The sequence below is a fragment of the Triticum aestivum genome, chromosome 4D (genome assembly GCF_018294505.1).
Source record: "Triticum aestivum cultivar Chinese Spring chromosome 4D, IWGSC CS RefSeq v2.1, whole genome shotgun sequence".
Lineage (NCBI taxonomy): Eukaryota > Viridiplantae > Streptophyta > Magnoliopsida > Poales > Poaceae > Triticum > Triticum aestivum.
The window spans coordinates 172,409,245-172,428,848 of NC_057805.1; positions in this window are offsets into that span (position 1 = coordinate 172,409,245).

Consider the following 19,604-nt stretch of genomic DNA (forward strand, 5'->3'; position numbering starts at 1 on the left):
TCTCCATTATGAAGAATGGAGATTATCCTATCTTCAATTCTTGCCTTTCGCACAATGTTGCTTCCAAGTACCTCCTTATGACTGTCCATACATTTTTTCCATTCTTTGATTTTCATGTCTCCACTTCTTTTAGAAATCTGATATGGACAGGTGAGATTCGTAGGATGACCTGGTCGTATGTTCAAAACATTAAGGTGACCATTCTGATACATCAGATGAGGCACACAATCATTCAGGATTTTCTGTTGAAAAACATAGTAATAACTTCGTAGTTAGCAATGTAGTTAAGTTTTAAAAGAATTTATGCAAAAGATGCACAAATGTAGTAATACTAAAAAATCTTACCATGGCATCTCCATGGATGTTACCGTAGTTCAACACATGCACTAGTGGCACGTATTGACCATAATGTGGAGGAGTTTTAAATAGATATTGTAATTCTCAAGATCAGTACAAAATGCAACGAGATGATTTTTCTCCTGATAAGTTAACTCAGAGCCATCGGTGTAGTACGTTCTGTCTACCATATTCCACACATTGTTTGAACAATGAAAATAAGCTGTCAATAGAAATAAGATGTCAACTATTTTGAAATGAACAATATAAATTAGTTAATAACTATGTTTGAGAAACTCACATAGTGGTAGAACTGGAAGCGTATCAACAAGGACCCAAATGTCCATATTGTCTTGGTCGATGTCAGGATCACCAAGATCCATGGTGACAAGCATACCCTCATAAAAACCATACATCTTGCAAAGTGCTTCCCAATTTTTGCAACCAAAATGAGTTACGCTCTCAGAATTATACAGATATACTTCAAAATCCATACCATGATGAGTCCGTAGGTGAATTTTCTTTGTTTCGAAATTTTCATGGTCTTCAAAATCCATCCTCTCCAAGACATACCGTCTTGCATGGCATGGGATAAGCTACTCGAATTGTAAAAGATGAAAATTACACGTTGAAATAGTTGAAGTCATGCTTAATTACGAAAAAAACACTTGTTGTCGTTGCGTACCGTTTCAACATCGAAGGTCTCCTGGAGCTTAATGCTGAAGCGCCGATCTTCGTCCAGGTGAGGCCTGTCGCACAGACCTCGGTCATGGTTGCACCAGCTACATTCCCCGGGAGACTTTCGTTGTCCGATGACGACATTTCCTACGTTCATAATTCAAAGGTTAAACTTGTACAATTCAATATATGTACTACAAAAATTAAATTAGATCATTATTATTCATCACGGGTTGACTATCGGTCTGTCGAGTCTTTTTCTTGAAAACTCTCAGCTCGCGTGGTGTATACATTCGACCGTTGGTGATGGTAGCTCCTCCTTTCGTTCCTGAGTGCATTACACCAAAATGTCTAGCACACGAGAACGAAGGAGAAGCGACCCCCACGACAACAGTCAGGATTTTTCGTCCTCTCATATGTGGTGGAGACTCTCTCACACTGATTCCTCTCTGACATTTGCGGCCGTCAGTGATGGTCGTTACTCCTCCTTCCCCCAGTGCATAACAAAGGTCTAGCACCCGGAGAAGGAGAAACGACCCCCACGACAACAGTCGGGCTTCTTCGTCCTCTCTCATATATGGTGGATACACTCCCTCACTGATTTTTTGACTTTCAATGATGGAGCCTTAACAGACTTAAAGTCAACCCGAAATGTCATTTAATTATTTTTCTAGAAAATCCATGCTACTCGATATTTCCTACATATTCTAGCACAAGTCATGCCCGAATTCACAGAAAAATCGGGCATGACCATTGCTAAAAAGGGACATATCAAGCGCCTGAAATTTGTCGGAACGGAAATTAATCAACACTCCGGCAAAACATAGGCCACTATAGGAGGTGTAACCTGCAAACATGGCCGACCACTTGGGCAAGCACATATCCTATTTGAGCAACACAAGATATACATGTTTATATCTACATCATATGAGCATTCAATAAGAAAAACCAAATCGTACAATAAATTATTGTTCAAATTAGCATGCATTCAATAAGCAAAACTACATCATCTCTTGCGTCCGTACATCGTCGAATATTATCACTAATACACCTCGAATAGTATCATATATATAGCATCACTAATACAGCTAGAAACGTAGCGCCCGACGGGTATCGGCGCGGGCGGTGGACACCCAAAGAGAAGGAACCATCACAGGATCATAGCTCCAGTGAGATCCCTGAAGAACCTGCCAGGTATTGTCGAACCTGCCCTCCAACGCAACCATGTAGCGATGGACGTGCTCGTCCTCCTCGCTGACATGGTAACGTACCACCTCTGCGGTGTCTAAAAGCCTCGACACCATCACTGGCCCACGCGACCGCCACCAAAGAAGGTTCGGGTCAACGACGGGCTGGCTCCTCACCAAGCTACGCCCCCCGAAAGGTAGCACCTCCTAGTACCAGCCCGGCGGAGCCCAGTCCCGGACATGGCCCCTCTAATCAAGCTGGCCTCCTCCGCCGAGTCGACGACGAGGATGCGGGATAAGCATCGTCGACGTCGATGCGGGAATAATTGTTTTAACTAAAAAAATAACAACAAATGTGTCACCTAAAACACCTAAATTCTATTAACTACACCTAATTAAAAACCTACATTTTAAACATGCTTCGATCATAACTAGGGTTCATACTATGTTATCCTAAGATTGAACACCTAAAATACCTAAATTAAATTAACACCATGGGGTGGCTAGTCTCACCTCGATTGAGGTCGGAGGGGGTCGGTGACGGGGACGGCGGCGGGGATGATGCAGGGGCTCCTTGATCTCTGCAAAAACAAAATATAAACAATAACATTATTATCGTCATCTTAGGACTTAGTGAAACTCCATAAGCTACATTGGATTATTCTATTCAAATTTACTTATAATTTCCTATTCTTTTCAAATTTTATTATTCAAATTTACTTATAATTTCCTATTCTTTTCAAATTTTTCAAATTTACTTATAATTTCCTATTCCTTTCAAATTTTCTAAAAATTTCCTAGTCTATTCAAAAGACCTACATTTACCTATTTTTTCAATTTCATATTATATTCTATTCAAAATTACTTATTCAAAATTTCTAAAAATTTCCTATTCTATTCAAAAGACCTACATTTACTAATTTTTTTCAATTTCATATTTTATTCTATTCAAATTACTTATTCAGATTTCCTAAAAACAGAATATACTAAAAACCTACATTTACTTAAAAAAATCTAAAAATTCTAAAAACTTCCTATTCTATTCACAGAAAGGGCGAGGTGGAGGTGGGAGGAGGAGGAGGAAGGAGGAGGAGGGAGGAGGAGGTGGAGGAGGAGAGAGTAGGAGGGGGAGGAGGAGGAGGGGGCCGCCGGAGAGGGAGGAGGAGGAGGGGCCACCGGAGAGGGAGGAGGAGGAGGGGGCTGCCGGGGAAGAGGGAGGAGGAGGAGGGGGCCGCCGGGGGAGAGGGAGGAGGAGGAGGGAGGAGGAGGGGGAGGAGGAGGGAGGCACCTTGGGGGTGGAGGAGGATGACGACGACGGAGGAGGAGGGACGGCGACGGTGGCGACGGCGATGGAGCAATGTAATATGATGTGAGTGTGAGGGGGGAAGTGAGGGGACGCGCGCGTGGGGCGGTTTTGGATAAGGGCTTTAGAGGTTGCGCTTGTTTCTAACAAGCGCTACTGCTACGATCAATAGCAATAGCGCTTGTTCCTAACAAGCGCTACTGCTACGATCAATAGCAGTAGCGTGTTTCCGTAACCAGCGCTACTACTAAGGCTATGATCGTTCGCATGTAAAAAGGGCATCAAATTAAAAAATGCATTGGTCATCATCGATCTTTTTGTGTAAAATCTAAATTGTCAGTATGAATCTTCGCCTGTATAGGTACATGCGAGGATTCATACTGCCACAAATCCTACACATAGAGTTCAATGAAGACCAACTGGTTGTGATAGTTTGGGAAGCACCTAATTTAAGGTGGTAAAAATTCTGTTCACGGAGCGAGGTGGGACTAAACTTTGGTCATAGGAGGGGGCTAAATTTAGCAATAGCACTGGTCAGAGGAAAGCGCTATTGCTACGTTGCAGAGTAGTAGCACTTTTTGCACAAGAGTGCTACTAGTATGCCTGGCCTGCTCGCAACGGTTTGGCAATTATAGTAGTAGCGTGTTTTATACCTACAACACTACTGGTAAGTGCATAGTAGTAGCGCTTTCTGCCGCCAAGCCCTACTAATAATTAGTAGCAGCGTTGACTTTTAAAAAGCGCTACTAGTAAGCTCCTGTGTATAAGGTTTTCCCTAGTAGTGTGCCGAGTGCCCATATTTGTTCCCGCATGGTGGTTAGTGCGTATAGGCTAGTGGCCAACTCAGATCAAATACCAAAAGCCTTAGTGTATTGGGAGCTTGCGGAGATGAGCATAGACTCACGATCATGTGACCTTGTTGCCCCGTATCGAGGAAATATGGCAAGGGCCAGACCCAACCCTCTCACTAGGGCGGTTTACCTGCCCGGCCATGCCTCGTAATTATCTCGCGGGTGCTCTCTGGGCCCGCCCGACTTTCACAGGTATCTCTCGCGCTAACCCCTCGGGGCCGACCCGACTTTAACAAAGGTCTGAAGTAAAGCCAAGGTAACCATATCTCCAAAACATCAAGGGGGAAAACCCGCGGAATCACCCTCGAGGGATTCCACTCGCTGTAATCGTCAAGCTAAACTTAGGAGGAATCACCCTCGAGGTTCACACGTGAGGTGTTGCACGACAGAGTCGTAGCGGGAGTGGTGAAGGAGGAATCACCCTCGATGACCATGACCGAATAGCTACACTAGAGATTTATCACCAGGAGTGCATTACGAGGTATCACCCTCGGCACTCGATAGTAGCTCTGCAGAGCCAAGCAACTAAGGGGGGTGATGTGCTGTGTCGGGCTCTAGACGTCCATCACGTTGATCGAGTCATCGGTCATCAAGCCGAGGCAACCGGGACTGGTAAGGGGTCACTAATGGATCACTATCCAACCTATACTAAGAAGCTTAGGATAAGTAGGTAAGGTACAATAGCAGGTTACGAAAGCAGGCTATGCATCAGAATATGAGCGATCAATAACAGTAGCAAAATCTAATGCAAGCATGAGAGAGAATGGAATGGGCGATATCGGAATGATCATGGGGGGTTTGCTTGCCTGGAAGCTCTGCTGAAAAGGAAGAAGGGTCGTCGTTGATGTAGTCGATCACAGTGGCATCGGCAGCGATCTCGGGGTTTATCGGAGATAAGAGGAGGAAGAAACAATAAATATAAAGGAAACAAAGCATCACAAAGCATAACATGGCAATACACAGTGCTAGGAGTGTTCTAACGCGGTACTACACGATATCAACGATGGGGGAAAACATCCGGAGGGGTTTCCCGGTGTTTGGCATTTTCCAGACAGATGAAAAGAGGGGGACGGTTCCATGTTCAGCATGGTAGGGGCATGTGATAGATGAACAGATTGCATATTCGGAATCTTTGGATTTTTTAGAGAAACTTTCATATATAAAATATTTTCAACCGAGTTACAAATTATTTTCTATTAATTTTCAAAGTTTAAATGATTTTTCTAATTTACATGATTTAAATTAATTAATTAACAAATATTAAATATAAATGCTATGGGCACACAGAGAGTTTACCCAGGCAAGTGCATGTGTGGCTAACAGTGGGCCCAATTGACTGCTTAGTCAACAGTCAACTGACCAATGGGACCCCACTGTGAGTGATAGAGCCCATTTAACAACATTCTCTTTAAACTAATTACCAGGTGGGACCGGGTTGTCACTGACACATTTTACTAACAGAGTTTATTTTAAACTGATTTTCATTAGCGGTAGGGGGCCCATATGTCAGTGGGTCACTAGGTTGGGTTAATGCCTAAGCTAGCTGGCTAATGATGTGGGCCCACATGTCCGTGGCCCAGGCCGGTGTCTATACGCCGTAGTGCACCGGCGGCGAGCCACACACGGCGGAGCGGCATGGATCTCGCCGGAATTGACGCTCAAGGCCCCGATTGATGCGTGTTTGGGCTCTTATGAACGCCCACGACGCGACGTGTCCAATGGTCGCAGCGGCTGGAACAAGGGTGGACCATAGCGGCAACGGCGGTGACTAACGCGGTGGCCGGAGCTCCGGTCAGTCAAGCGGGACAAGCAGCAGCAGCGACAATAGAAGCAGGCGAGCAACAGTAGCCCTAGCAACAACAGAGGGCATGGCAGGAACAGCTAGGGGCGCGTGCAGGAGCGCGGGAAGCGGTGGTAGTGGGCGGAGCGAAGCTCCTACGCATCCACCGCGATTGCGACGGACGGTGCTACGGCGATGGAATCGAGAGGAAGGAAGCGGGAAGAAGAGTGCATGCTCACAGTGGAGATGGGGAGCCTCACGGGGTGGTCGGGGATGCGGTGACGGCGACGGAATCGATGTCGGGGACGCGCTGGCCGGAGGTGGAAGAAGAGGGCGTCGGCGTCGATGTAGGGGATTCCAGCTGCAACGGTTGGCGTACGATGACGTAGACGAGGACGAGATTCTTGCGGACACGCCAGTGGGTGCGGGAAGGTCAGTGGCGCGGCAGCGACGGGCCATGGCGACGGCAGCAGAGAGCGAGCTCGAGGAGGGCATTGCAGAACGAGGGGGTAAGGGGGAAAAGATCTAGGGTGAGCTAGGGTTAGACTGGGGTCACGGGGTGGCGATCTTATCCCTGCCGACGCTGTAGCGGCGCGGTGTGTGTGTGTGTGGGGGGAGGGGTGAGCTGGCTGGGCGGCAACGACGAGGCGCGGTCGGGCGAGCAGTGGAAGGAGGAGGGAGAAGAGAAGGCTGGGGGGGGGGGGCAGGCTGGACCACTGGGCCAGCTCGGGCCAGGCAGTGCGCTATGCCCCAGTGGTGGAGGGCCCTTTCCCTCCTTCTTTTTGTTGGAAATATGCCCTATAGGCAATAATAAAGTGGTTATTATTATATTTCCTTAATCATGATAAAGGTTTATTATTCATGCTAGAATTATATTGACCAGAAACTTAAATACATGTGTGGATACAAAAACAAATACCGTGTCCCTAGTGAGCCTCTACTAGACTAGCTTGTTGATAAAAAGATGGTTTAGGTTTCCTATCCATAGACATGTGTTGTCACTTGATAACAGGATCACATCATTAGGAGAACGATGTGATGTACAAGACCCATCCGTTAGCAAAGCATATGATCGTTCAGTTTATTGCTACTGCTTTCTTAATGTCAAATACATATTCCTTCGAGCATGAGATCATGCAACTCTCGGATACCGAAGGAATACCTTGTGTGCTATCAAACGTCACAACATAATTGGGTGATCATAAATATGCTCTACAGGTATCTCTGAAGGTGTCTGTTGAGTTGGCATGAATAGAGATTGGGATTTTTCACTCCATATGATGGAGAGGTATCTCTGGACCCTCTCGGTAATACAACATCAAAAGAATCTTGCAAGCAAAGTGACTAAGGAGTTAGTTACGAGATGATGTATTACAAAATGAGTAAAGAGACTTGCCGGTAACGAGATTGAACTAGGTATGAAGATACCGACGATCGAATCTTGGGCAAGTAACATACCGAAAGACAAAGGGAACTACGTATGTTGTCATAAAGGTTCGATCGATACAGATTTTCGTAGAATATGTAGGAACCAATATGGGCATCCACATCCCGCTATTGGTTATTGACCGGAGAAGCATCTCGGTCATGTCTACATCATTCTCGAACCCGTAGGGTCTGCACGCTTAACGTTCGTTGACAATATAGTATTAACTGAGTTATGTATGTTGGTGACCGAATGTTGTTCGGAGTCCCGGATGAGATCACGTACATGACGAGGAGCTCCGGAATGGTCGGAAGGTAAAGATTGATATAAAGGACAATATGGTTGGGCCAAGGGGTAAGGACCACGGGGCTTTAGGTCGGTGCAAAAGGAAGTTTTGCAGAGGTCAGGGACCAGACGCGAGCGACCCTGGCGTCTGGCGCTGGGCCAGACGTCGAGGCCCATGGCGTCTGGGCCAGACGCCAAGGACCGTGGCGTCTGGTACTGGAAACCGAGAAGGACTCTTCCTTGCGTTCCAAACCGACTTTGAGGAGGCTCTTTCTCCAAGAAACGGCCCCAGGGCTCAACATATAAATAGAGGAGCAGGGCTAGCCCTTGGGTGACACCACGATTCACCAATCGGTGTGGCGGCGCCCCCTCTCCCTCTAGTTCCTCCTCCGTCCATGTCCGTTATGCTTGGCGAAGCCCTGCAGATAGTTTCACCACCATCTTCACCACGCCGTCATGCTACCGGAACTCATCTACTACTTCGCCTCTCTTGCTGGATTGAGAAGGTGAGGATGTCATCAAGCTGAATGTGCGCTGAACGCGGAGGTGCCGTATGTTCAGTACTTGATCGGGACGGATCGTGAAGGTGTACGACTACATCAACCGCATTGATAAATGCTTCCGCTTAGCGATCTACAAGGGTATGTAGATTCTCTCCCCCTCTCGTCGCTATGCATCTCCATGGATAGATCTAGCGTGTGCGTAGAATTTTTTTGTTTTCCATGCAACGTTCACCAACAGTGGTATCAAAGGCAGGTCTATGCGTAGATGATATGCACGAGTAGAACACAAAAGGGTTGTGGGCGGTGAGGTTCATATTGCTTCCCACCAATGTCTTACTTTCATTCGGCAGCATTGTGGGATGAAGCGGCCTGGACCAACCTTACATGTCCACACACATGAGACCGGTTCCACTGACAAACATGCAACTTGTTCGGCATAATGGTGGCTGTCGGGTGTCTGTTTCTCCTACTTTAGTTGAATCGAATTTGACTACGGCGGTCCTTGCAGAAGGTTAAATAGCAACTTGATAATCACCCTTGTGGTTTTGCGTAGGTAAGAACGATTCTTGCTAGTTGCCCGTAGCAGCCACGTAAAATTTGCAACAACAAAGTAGAGGACGTCTAACTTGTTTTTCCAGGGCATGTTGTGATGTGATATGGTCAAGATGTGATGTGATATGTTGATGTATGAGATAATCATGTTTTGTAGTAAGTTCACGACTTGCATGTCGATGAGTACGAAAACTGAGAGTAGCCTTAGGGTTGTCTTTAATTATTGTATGACCAGTGTATCAATCACCTAAGCGCCATGTAATTGCTTTAGTTTATCGCTATGCATTAGCAATAGTTTTAGAAGCAATAGTTGGCGAGATGACCCCGACACAACGATGGAGATCAAGGTGTCATGCCGGTGATGATGGAGATCATGCCGATGCTTTGGAGATGGAGATCAAAAGCACAAGATGATGATGGCCATATCATGTCACATATTTTGATTGCATGTGATGTTTATCCTTTATGCATCTTATTTTGCTTAGAATGACAGTAGCATTATAAGATGATCCCTTCACTTAATTTCAAGATAAATGTGTTGTCCCCGAGTACGCACCATTGCTAAAGTTCGTCGTTTTGAAGCACCTCGTGATGATCGGGTGTGATAGACTCTACGTTCACATACAACGGGTGTAAGCTAGTTTTGCACAAGCATAGTACTTGGGATAAACTTGACGAGCCTAGCATGTACAGACATGGTCTTGGAATACCGGAGACCGAAAGGCCAAACATGAGTCATATAGTAGATACGATCGACATGGAGATGTTCACCATTGATGACTACCCCATCTCACTTGATGATCGGACATGGGTTAGTTGATTTGGATCATGTATCACTTAGATAACTTGAGGGATGCTAATTTAAGTGAGAGTTCATTAGTAATTTGATTAATTGAACTTAATTTATAATGAACTTAGTCCTGATAGTATTTGCAAATCTATGTTGCAGATAAATGGCCCGTGCTACTGTTCCCTTGAATTTTAATGCGTTCCCAGAGAAAGCTAAGTTGAAAGATGATGGTAGAAACTACACGGACTGGGTCCGTAACTTGAGGATTATCCTCATTACTGCACAGAATAATTATGTCCTTGATGCACTGCTAGGTGACAGACCTGCTGCAGGAGCTGATCCAGATATTATGAACATCTGGCAGGCTCGATCTGATGACTACTCGATACTTCAATGTGCCATGCTTTACAGCTTAGAACCGGGACTTCAAAGATGTTTTGAACGCCATGGAGCATATGAGATGTTCCAAGAGCCGAAGTTGACATTTCAAGCTAATGCCTGGGTAGAGAGATATGAAGTCTCCAACAAGTTCTATAGCTGTAAGATGGAGGAGAACAGTTCTGTCAGTGAACACATACTCAAAAAGTCTGGGTGTCGTAATGAAAGTGCAACTAATCGCCAGGTGGCCTTGGTAATTCATAACAACATATAGCTCATTGAACTAATATCCATTCAATATTAATATTTCAGTAAGTTCAGTGAACGGCATGGCATGGACTAGAAATGTGGACCCCTCAAAATGCTATGGACCCATATTAGCAAAAGCTCAAGACTCTTCATTTTATTTTAAGTGATGCAAGATCACATTGAGTCCATAGGAAAGCCAATACTATTTAAAGGGGATGAGGTGGTGTTTAATGGCTTGCTTGCTCAAATGCTTAGTGATATTGCTCCAAAGCCCTCAACCACGTTCTACATCCAAATACATCAAAACCCTAAACTCCAACTCGGCCCCACCGACTCATTCTATCTAGCGCCACCGAGTTCATATGACATAGCCACTGCCAGAAACCCGAACAGTTCGGTCTCATCGATACGGGTCTCGGTCTCACCGAGATGGCCTTGTCCACGCTCTATGACTTGTTGCATTTATTACAGTCTCACCAACTTATGCGACCGGTCTCACCGAGTTGGCTTGACATTCACTCTGTTGCCTTATTGCTTCACTTCGGTCTTACCGAGTTGATGCAATCGGTGCCACCGAGATGATGTTCGCCCTAAAGCCCTAGCACATCGGTCCCATCGAGTTGTTCCAGTCGGTCCCACCGAGATTCCTAACGTTCACATTTTGAACTAATTGGTCTCACCGAGTTCGTCTATCCGTCTGACCGAGTTGGGTCAAATGTGTGTAACGGTTGGATTTTGTGTGGAGGCTATATATACCCCTCCACCCCCTTCTCCATTAGTGAGAGAGCCATCAGAGCATGCCTACACTTCCAGTATACATTTTATGAGAGAGAACCACCTACTCATGTGTTGAGATCAACATATTCTAATCCTACCACAAGAATCTTGATTTCTAGCCTTCCCCAATTTTCTTTCCACTCAAATCATCTTTCCACCATATCCAAATCTATGAGAGAGAGAGTTGAGTGTTGACGAGACTATCATTTGAAGCAAAAGAGCAAGGAGTTCATCATCAACACACCATTTATTACCATTTGGACAGTGGTGTCTCCTAGATTGGTTAGGTGTCACTTTGGAGCCTCCGTCAAGTTGTGGAGTTGAACCAAGAAGTTTGTAAGGGCAAGGATATTGCCTACTTCATGAAGATCTACTCGAGTGAGGCAAGTCCTACGTGGGCGATGGCCATGGTGGGATAGACAAGGTTGCTTCTTCGTGGACCCTTCGTGGGTGGAGCCCTCCATGGAATCTTGTGACCCACAAGTATAGGGGATCAATTGTAGCTCTTTTTGATAAGTAAGATTGTCGAACCCAACAAGGAGCAGAAGGAAATGACAAGTGGTTTTCAGCAAGGTAATGTCTGCAAGTGCTGAAATTATAAGTAGCAGAGTAGTTTGATAGCAAGATAATTTGTGACGAGCAAGTAACGATAGTAGTAATAGAAGTGCAGCAAGGTAGCCCAATCCTTTTGAGGCAAATGACAGGCCAAAATGGTCTCTCATGATAAGCAAAGCATTCTTGAGGGTACACGGGAATTTCATCTAGTCACCTTCATCATGTTGGTTCAATTTGTGTTCGCTACTTTGATAATTTGATATGTGGGTGGACCGGTGCTTAGGTGCTGTTCTTACTTGAACAAACCTCCTACTTATGATTAACCCTCCCACAAGCATCCACAACTACGAGAAAAGTATTAAGAATAAATTCTAACCATAGCATTAAACTTTTGGATCCAATCGGTCCCATACGGAATAGCGCATAAACTGGGGTTTAAGATTCTATCACTCTCGCAACCCATCATCTAATTTCTACTCCACAATGCATTCCCTTAAGCCCAAATATGGTGAAGTGTCATGTAGTCTACGTTCACATGACACCACTAAGGGAATCACAACATACGCACTATCAAAATATCGAACACATATCAAGTTCACATGATTACTTGCAACATGATTTCTCCCGGACCTCAAGAACAAAAGTAACTACTGACAAATGATAAACATGCTCATGATCAGATGAGTATTAAATAGCATATTGGATCTGAACATATAATCTTCCACCAAATAAACCATATAGTAATCAACTACAAGATGTAATCAACACTATTAGTCACCTACAAGCACCAATCTATAGTTCCGGTAACAAGATTGAACACAAGAGATGAACTAGGGTTTGAGATGAGATGGTGCTATTGAAGATGTTGATGGCGATTGCCCTCCCCAAGATGGGAGAGTTGTTGGTGATGATGATGGTGATGATTTCCCCCTCTGGGAGGGAAGTTCCCTCGGCAGAATCACTCTGCCGGAGGGCAAAAGTGCTCCTGCCCAAGTTCCGCCTCGAGGCGGCGGCACTCCGTCACGGAAGTCCTCTCCTTATTTTTTCTAGGTCAAAATGACATATATACCAGAAGAAGGGCACCAGAGGTGGGCCTAGGTGAGCACAACCCACCAGGGCGCGCCTGGGCTGCCTGGCGCGCCCAGGTGGGTTGTGCCCACCTCGTGAGCCCCCTCTGGTAGTTATTTGCTCCAATAATTCTCATATATTCCATAAAAAATCCTCATGAAGTTTCACCTCATTTGGAGTTGTGCAGAATAGGTAGCCTGGCGTAGCTTTTTCCGGTCCAGATTTCTAGCTGTCAGAATTCTCCCTCTTTGTGTATACCTTGCATATTATGAGAGAAAAGGCATTAGAATTACTCCAAAAAACATTATTATGGATTAAAACATTATAAATAACAGTAAGAAAACATGATGCAAAATGGACGTATCAACTCCCCCAAGCTTAGACCTTGCTTGTCCTCAAGCGAAAACCGGAATCGAAAAACATGTCCACATGCTTTGAGTTAGAGGTGTCGATAAAAAATACGGACATAGAAGCATCATGTTGATTATTATAACAGCAACAAAATTAAACATAAGACTTTTATCATATACGTCTCATGAATAAGTAACAATTCATCACACAATCGAAGTATAAAGCAAAAACTCTATTAAAAACCAACAAACTATGTTCTTAGTCAACTTTGCAACTGCAATTCATCATCTTTTCTAGAAGGGTCACGTGTCGGAGCCTTTAGGCAAGTCCACATACTCAACCATCATATAGTCTTCTATGATTGCTAACACTCACCGCGTACACATGAGCAAAACGTTTCAATCGGACACATAGAAAGATACCGGCTTATAGTTTCGCCTCCCAACATACTCACCTCAAGGGTGATGTCAACAATAATAACTGATGCTATCTATATTAAGCTGGACATATGTGCCTAGATCTTTCCTCACCACATGGTGCTTGCCAAAGGAGAAAAATAAAAAGGAATAGAAGGAAAACTTTGACTCCTTGCATAAAAGTAAATACATAAAAGTAAAAGATAGGCCCTTCACAGAGGGAAGCAGAGGTTGCCATGCGCTTATTTTTTTTGTATGCTCAACCCCTTAGTGCAAAAGAACGTCATGTTACATTGCCCCTTGTGATAGCGACCTTTATTATGCAGTCTGTCGCTTTTATTCTTCACCATCACAAGTTCGTGCAACGCTCAATTTTCTCTTACACTAAATGATCTCACACATTTAGAAGAAATTTTTATTTCCTTTTTGCACTGATGACAACTTACTTGAGGGATATTGCTCAATCCCTAGGGAGGTATGGTGGACACTTGAAAATAAGATTTGGGTTTAAGGGTTTTTGGATGCACAAGTAGTATCTCTACCTAGTGCGGAGTTTTTGGCTAGCAAAGATAGGGGGCAAGCACCACATGTTGAAGGATCTATGACAATATGACTTCTATGTGAATATACACAAACATAAACCATTAAGTTGTCTTCCTTGTCCAACGTCAACAATTTTGGCATATAATATTTTGATGAGGGCTCACAATCACAAAAGATTTCTAGAATAGTATATTTATATGTTGATACAGACCGAGTAGAGATCCTAAGGTTTTTGGCCCAATCTTTCACGGCGAACGATAGAACCAACAGATAATTTTGATTGTTGAGCAGATTAGATCTAATCCACAAAAAACACAACAGATTCTTGCGAATCAGCAAGCAAAACAAGCGATATTAGCGTCCCCGACATGGGACCTTTTCCCTGTCTATTCTTAACTCGAAAATTCGACCCCCTATTACAAAAGCCGGTGTCGGATCTGGGGTTCCGGCAAAACCCTTAAGGTTCGAACTCTGGGGTGCGCGCGAAGTTCTTTCCCTCCTACCGATCCACGCCCTAGCTCGCTATGATCTCGCGGACGAACTCGACGAACTCACAGCACAAGGGACACAAGATTTGTACTGGTTCGGGCCACCGTTGCGGTGTAATACCCGACTCCAGTGTGTGGTGGTGGATTGCCTCTTGGGCTGATGAAGAACAGTACAAGGGGAAGAACGACCTCCTGAGGTTGAGGCGTTCTTCAGTTCGGTGTGTGGCTAAGGGTTGGCTCTCGATCAGATGAGATCTAGCTGCCCTCTTTGGTGGTGGCTAGTTCTACTTATATAGGCCCTGGTCCTCTCCCCAAATATTGAGTGGGAAGGGAGCCAACAATGGCGGCCAATTTGAAAGGGGACAGCTAGTACAAGCTATCCTGACAAAAGCGGTCTTCGCCCGCGAAAGGGCTCGGGTGATGACGCCGTCTTGGGCTCCACGGTGACCTCCGTCCTGCTGGCCTGCTGGTCTTGGTCTTGTTGCACTGATATGGAAATCTTTGCCTGATGCCTCGGTACTCCGCGCCTGCGCTTGCTCCCTTGGCACCAAAGAGGAAACAAGGACACTACGCGCGCTGGCGCCCGCCTGGTGTCGATCGTCATGGCTCACGTCACGTGAGCCTCGTGAGGTTTGCCCCGCCATGATACCTGTGCTCCTCGCGAGGCAGCCTGGTGAGGCCGCTCCTGAGGAGGTCTTGCGTCGTCCGCCTCGCGAGGCTTGGCCCCTCGCGAGGGTCTTGAATGCTTTGTTGATGAAGATGGGCCATACAGGCCTGCTCGCATAGCCACGCTGTGGGCCGCAGGCAGGCAAGTCTGAGGACCCTCGTTCCCAGAATGCCGACAGTAGCCCCCGAGCCCAAGGTGCACTCGGGCTTAGCTTCGAGGCGAAGGCAAAGGTCAAGCGCGGAGCACCGCGGGCCCCAAAAGCATGCAGCCTTGGTCGACGCGTGGCGGTTGATTGGACGTGGGCGTCTCCACTTCCCCACGCTGTCTCGGCAACTGCTCGATTTGACAAGTCCCTGCGACATGCAAGGAAAATCATCATTACCTGTGATCGTGGGAGGCGCCGGTTGGCCTTCTTCCGCTATAAATGGGGAGGGGGGCGGAGCCCCCGTCGCCCATCTCTTCTTGGTTCACTTGCTTCTTCCTCCTTGATCCACCGCTAGCAGCAATGGCGCCCATCCGAAGGTTCTCTGCTGAAGAGAAAGGAAAGGCCCCCCGCGATGATCCAGGGCCGCTTCCGCCGAAGAAGAGGCCGGTTCACCGCCGCGACGAAGCAGCGATGCAGGTGGTGGCGAGGCCTTGGTGTGAGCGGCCTCCTCCAGGGTATCCGCTACCCTTGTACGCCCGAGCCGAGGGCTCAGGAGGGCGGAGCGACGAGCGGTGCCGCCCGCGACGCGTCCGCGGTCGCCGCGCCATGGCGACACGCACCGTCGCCCTGGAATCCACGCCTCGGATTCCTCGCACGAGCTTGTGCTATGGGCGCCGATGCCCCCAAGCTCTTGGATCCACTTCCCGCTGTTCTTCTCCGACGCGATGCCGCCGAGGGGGCCTCTCGAGCTCTGGCTGCAGCATGCCGACTGCAACGCTCCGGCGACCGGAGCAGAGATCGAAGCGGTCCCCACCGGCAAGATCTTCATGACCCGTGGCTGGGGCGAGGTTGCGCGGGTTTGCCGTGCGGAAGGCGCCCCCGCGATCCACTTTGAGTACGACGATGCCTCCACGCTCTTCTTCAAGGTCTTCGACGCGGAGGGCCGCCGCCTGGAGTGTTGCCCTGGAGGGGAGCGCCAGGGTGACGCGCGCTCCGCTCGTGGCTACTCCAGCAGCAGCAGCCCCTGGGAGTCTAGCGATTATCCTGAGCTTTACGAGACTCCGGAGACGAGCGACGATAGCTACGTGCCCCCGAGTTCTCGCCGGGCTTGGAGCAGGGCCGCGGCGTCCAACTGCCGCCGCTGCTGATCTGGATGGGGTCGGCGCCGGCCTCTCGTGGCCCATTGTTGATGATGGCGTCCGCCACGGGAGGGTGTAGATAGGATTCCTCTTGATTCTCGTTTTTTGTTCCCTGCGAAGAATCATGAAGTACCCCGTGGGGGTGTGTAAAGGGTCTGTAATGTCTTTTGCGTATATATTCCATGTGATGAAAATTTGCGAACGCATGTCCTGTTCAGGCTCGGTCTCCCTTTTCCAACATCGCAATAGCTTGTTGCTCTACGCTGACAGGTACCGGTCCCCAGGCAGGCTGCAGCCGTCGCTGGTATGCCAGGTCGCATGCCGTGGTCAAGGCCAGGAGGTGAGCGGCCCGAGGTCCAGTAAGAGCCCCTGAGGCGCGATGCTCAGGAGGTCCTCCTTAGCACTCAAGCAGCTATGGTAAGGCAAGAAAGGGATGCGACGTGGCCGCAACAGGGATGCGGCGAGCGTGACGCCTAGGTTCCAACAACTTAGTTGTCCCGAGCTCATGACTTATCTTGGCAGTTCGGGGTCGATTCTCTGCGGTGCGCCAAACCTGCGCGCAATCATCCCCCTTCCAATGATTTCCTTCGTGCTCTACGTCCTCAGGTCCCGGCCCTCGAGCAAGCTCAACTGCTGCTAGTATGCCAGGTCGCGATGCCGTGGACAAGGCCAGGGGTGAGAGCTAGAGAGCCAGTAAGAGCTCCTGAGTCGCGATGCTCAGGAGCCCCCTTTTAACGTAAAAGTGGATTACTTGGAAGAGGTGGGGGCTCGCGGTGCCGCCTGGTGCTATCCTCGTGATATTCCTGCGAGCCAGCACAAGGAGAAACACGGTTTTGCCATTATGGTTGCCAGTCTGCCATTGGTTGCTCCGTGAGGAGATGAAGGCACCGAGGGCCTGATGAGGTGACGTGCGCGGGGCGTGCCGCGAGCCAGAGCTCGACCTATCAGGTTTGTCGACGTGGCACGGACGGACCCATCCACCAGCGCCGTGCCAGTGTGAGGAGGCCCCGTGGGAGGCGACGATTGAGCAGGTGGAAATCGGGCAGGTGACAATCATAGGCAAATTAAGCATGGAAGGCAGATCAGCTTGGGTAAATGCAGAAAGATAAATGCCACTGGGTCAGGCCCAAGCGGCTTGGGGATGATGCAGCCCGAGGGGCGCCCCCAATAGGGTAAGCTAAAGACAAAAGAAAAGGATACACGCCACAGGGACAGACCCACGCGGCCTGGGAATAATGCAGCCCGAGGGGCGCTCCTAGCTGAATGAACTTGGAAAATGTCACCTGGTTCTGTTGACGAAGGAGAGTTGGTGCAGCTGAAGACGTGCCGCGAAGGGGTAGCCCCTCACGAGCCGCCGGGGTCCTGAGCCTCGAGAGGCTTTGGGGCTTAGGTGGTTCCTCGAGGACCGTCTCCATCTCCGCCAAGACGGCGTGGTGCCTGGCCTGCTGAGCCGCCAGGGCGCGCTGCAAGTTGCGCTGGTAGACAAACGATACGCTCGGCAAGCCAGAAGGCATGCGAACGTAGCTGTGCAGTGGACCCTCGCAACGGCCTACGCGCGAAGGCTAGAAAATCCCCTGAGATGCGGCCCTGCTGAGCCCTGGTACGTCGATGCAGACGCGCAGCCCGACATCCTTGCCTAGATGGGGAGCTGTGCCTTGCGTGCGGCGGTCGCCGCGCATGGCCCTTGCGTCTTGCAGTTCCTGAGTGGTCTTGGTGATGAACTCCTGAGCGGTGGGTGCTCCTTTCCCTGTGTTCTCCTGAGGGAAACGTGCCGCGAAGCACGCCTCCAAGTGGTGCCCAAGTGCCTCCCTCGTGATGTTGGCAAGGTCTGAGGCCCTCCAGAAGAGAGCCCCCGAGCCCTGCCCGGGGAGGGCGCTGGGCGCACCTTCCTATGCGATGGAGGGAGGCACCCCTGGAGCGGGCGCTGATCCTGTCGAGGTTCCAGTTACGACGCCATCCTCCTGAGATCCTAAACGGTGCAACTGCTTCTTCTTCTTGGGGAGGGCCTCAGGAGGGTCCTTGCTCTTGCTGTCGGGGTCGTCGATTGCTGTAGCTTGGAAGGCACGCTTGAGGGAGCATACCACATCTCTTTCTTCGCATGGGACCGTGATGATTCCGCCGCTTCCCGGCATCTTGAGGACGTTGTAGCCGTGGTGTGTTTCCGCCATGAACTTGGCCAGGGCTGGATACCCGAGGTTGGCGTTGTATGGCAGACGAATGTGTGCGACGTCGAAGTCGATGAGCTCGGTGCGGTAGTTCTTGCATTCTCCGAAGGTGACAGGGAGGCGGACTTGCCCTATCGTTGTGGTGGAGCCGTCGGTCACTCCTAAGAAAGGCTTGGTAGGTTGAAGCTGCTCATATGGCACTTGGAGGTTGTCGAACGTGTCGACGGACAGGACATTGAGCCCTGCGCCACCGTCGATGAGGGTCTTGGTGACTTGCACGTTGCTGATGACTGGTGAGCAAAGCATCGGGAGGGCGCCAGCGGTGGCTGCAAACTTGAGCTAGTCTGCCGAGTTGAAGGTGATGGCGCACTGGGACCACCTGAGCGGGCGCGTGGCCTCGAGCTTGGGGAGGACTGCATTCACCTCACGAGCGAACTGTTTGAAGATGCGCTGCGAGGCTAGGGCCTCGGCTCCGCCCAGGATGCAGGCGATAGCGCGCGGCTCCTGGGAGCCCCCAACCCCCTCGTCCTGATGGTGGTTGTCGTTCCTTCTTGGTGGTGGCGGCAGCGGGGGAAGACCGGCGTTGCCCTAAGGACGATCCTCACGTGGCTGGTCCCTCTAGGCGCCCTCGCGAGGATGATCCTGCCAGCGGTCCTCACGAGGCCTGTCGCGCCACTCCTGGCGCAGGCCACGGTCGTCCCAGCGTCCGCCTCCATGTCCTCCTCCTCGGCCGTAGCCCCGGTCGCTGCGCTCGGGGTGTCGACCGAAGCGTCCTTCGCGAATGGCTCTGAGCTGTTGACAGTCACTGGTGTTGTGGGTGTTTAGGTTGTGGAAGGCGCAGAACGGCCAGCTGTTCTTGGACGACTCGGGCTGGTCTCTGCCTTGCTTGGTGTCGGGCTCCGCTGCGAGCACAGCTGCTTCCTTGCGCTTCACGTCCTTGGCCTTGGCCTTCTTCTCCTCTGCGCCCGCAGC